Source organism: Glossina fuscipes, unplaced genomic scaffold, assembly GCF_014805625.2.
Source record: "Glossina fuscipes isolate IAEA_lab_2018 unplaced genomic scaffold, Yale_Gfus_2 1, whole genome shotgun sequence".
Classification (NCBI taxonomy): domain Eukaryota; kingdom Metazoa; phylum Arthropoda; class Insecta; order Diptera; family Glossinidae; genus Glossina; species Glossina fuscipes.
Window position 1 is genome coordinate 3,705,431 of NW_023998415.1, and position 2,516 is coordinate 3,707,946.

A 2,516-nucleotide genomic window follows, 5' to 3' on the forward strand; every position below is an offset into this window, starting at 1 on the left:
GAAACCAATTTCAATTCTTAACATGAATGAAGAAGATCTTGCGTTCAATTATTAGAGGAAATGTTCGAGTTTCGAATGAAAGTAGTTTTGATCATTTCCTAGACATGTTCGCAACTAACAAATAGCATTTCAGGTTTCATATGATGGTATCGTATTAAAAATTCACCACACGACGAATCTCTTGTTTACTTGAGACCTCAATCCTGCAATGCGGAAGTAGTGATTGTCCCCTCAACTAAGATGTAGTAGAAAGTTTAACAGATTCTGTGAAAAAGCAGAAGATTTGAAATGCTTTGCAACGACTTGAAAGGTGTACGACCCCATGACGAGTAATTTATCCAAATGCAGATAAGTCAGTCGATATGCTGGTGCGACTTAATTTAATCGCAAAAAAGAAAAAAAACACAATTATTTACAAGTAAATTACATACGAGAAGAAACAATATTTTCGGTCGGGGGTATTCCCCTTCATCTGCCATATCTCTCGTAATGGTTTGAATTGCGTATTTGAAATGAAAGAAGCTGGGAAAGCACTTCATATCTCATTTTTTTACTGAAATAATGAAAAATCTCTTATTTCTTTCAAAATAAAGAAAAACTTATCTTACTATAGTAATGCTGAACTGAGCACATAGGGGTAAGCCAAAGTGAAAATTGCTTATCAGCCAAACCATAAAAGTTCTCAGTTTCCAATGTCATTGCTGAAAAAGTAAAATTTCTTGACTATGAATGTATTGCGTGTGGCCAGTGATGTGGCGCATGCGTTTGCCATAATAATTTTTCTACTAAAGATTTGGAAGGCAAGGTCATGTGCTGGCATATCGGGCAAGTCACAAATACTATTTCGCATTAGTTTATTTGAATAGATATTCGGATTACGTTAGTTCATACAATTCGATGATGAAGGTAATATTCCTAGCTCCATCAGGCGCTACAGTATATTTGATGTATGTGCAGTTTAACGCAACTTACGATGGTAATCATGATTCATTTCGTGTTGAATGTAGTCATATTGCCGCAACTTTTTATGGGTAGTAAGACGGGTGAAGATGAGTCAATTAACGCTCACTATTTGTTTGCTTTGGGATCTTATCAAAGAATACTTTATTGTGACCTTTCCTACCTCTACAATATCGAAATGTTAAAAGGCGAGAGATTACCATAACCCATTTAATCGCTCTACCATAGGGACGATAATATACTTCTTAGAAATGGAAAGAAAGATCGATCGAAAGTACTTACGCAAAACAAAATCTTATATGGAGCTATTAGGGAGCGTGCCGAGTTAGTAACTAAGATATTCTTATAGTTGTAAATACAAAAGCAAACACACTTACGTATCTGCACACAAAAAACACATGTAAAAATATTCATCCTGATTCGTTGGGGCGTTCAAAAAATCATTTTAATTTCAATGCAATTGCGATGTAAGTTCTACATACATGTTTTTTTTTTATTTTTTTTTTTTTTTATTTTTTTTATTTCGTTAAGGAAGAGAGATACGACAAAACTCTTAGCTTAAATTTGTCCACTGTTTGTGCACTAAACTGCTTGTTAACATTTTAGTTCACTTTCCACTGATTCGAAATATTCTTTTCAAACTCGTTGATTGAAAACTTCCTCCTTGCTATATGCAAATATTTTATATGAATCGATAATAACTCGATTGTAGCACACATTAGACCTGTCCAAGTGGCCTGATTTAATCCAAAAAAACGACTACTGATCACATTTAAAAGTGAACTTCTCGAAAAGTATACAAGCCGCCTACTATGAAGATTGACAATCACGCCTATATATACTTGATCAGCGTTCAACCCCATTTGGGAGAAGGAACAATAACAATAGTGCAGCTAAATATAGTTATTATATTGTTATGTAAAACGGTGCTATAGCTTTGTCTTTACGCTTACTTCATAAGCAAGCAGCTTCTTCGATCCTTGCTCTTAGCTCATGTTTGTTCCACTAGCAGATCTCCCAATTTCACCTTTGTTTTCGTTACAGATCGTAATTCCTCTTCTGTTGTCAGTACTACGTAAAATACCCTCTGTGCGGCTTGATGTTTTTATCCGAATCTTATTGAGCGTTAAGTGCGTATCACTGAGTTGTGATTCGGTTCTTAGATCTATTTACAGAAATTTGTATTTGCTTGCGTTCATTTTTATGCTCAATATTATGACGCAACTCTCTTGGATCAACGGGCGATTTTTTTTCGAATTTAAAAAAATATCTTTTTTTCGGGGCCTGTGACGACTTCTCTTATTATTTTTGAAGCAGCGTTTTAATAACGATTCTTCGCTTCTCCATCTACGTCTAATTCAACTTACGTGGCATGTATTGTGTGCTTTTGTATGGTCCTTGACCTTGACATCGAAATTGCAGATTCTTGAGATCAGTTTTCGCATGTACTAAAGTTTGACGCTTACTTCTTATTTAATGGCGACGTATTTTTATTAGTTTTTGGCACTTTTAGTTTACTGCTTCCGCAAAGAGCTACGTTTAGTAGTAGAATTTCT

At 34.9% G+C, this 2,516-nt stretch overlaps 1 pseudogene; it reads left to right on the plus strand.

Annotated features, from left to right (window-relative positions):
* Positions 1–725: 725 nt before the first annotated feature.
* On the plus strand, positions 726–1,165 carry LOC119632149 (annotated as a pseudogene).
* Positions 1,166–2,516: the final 1,351 nt, after the last annotated feature.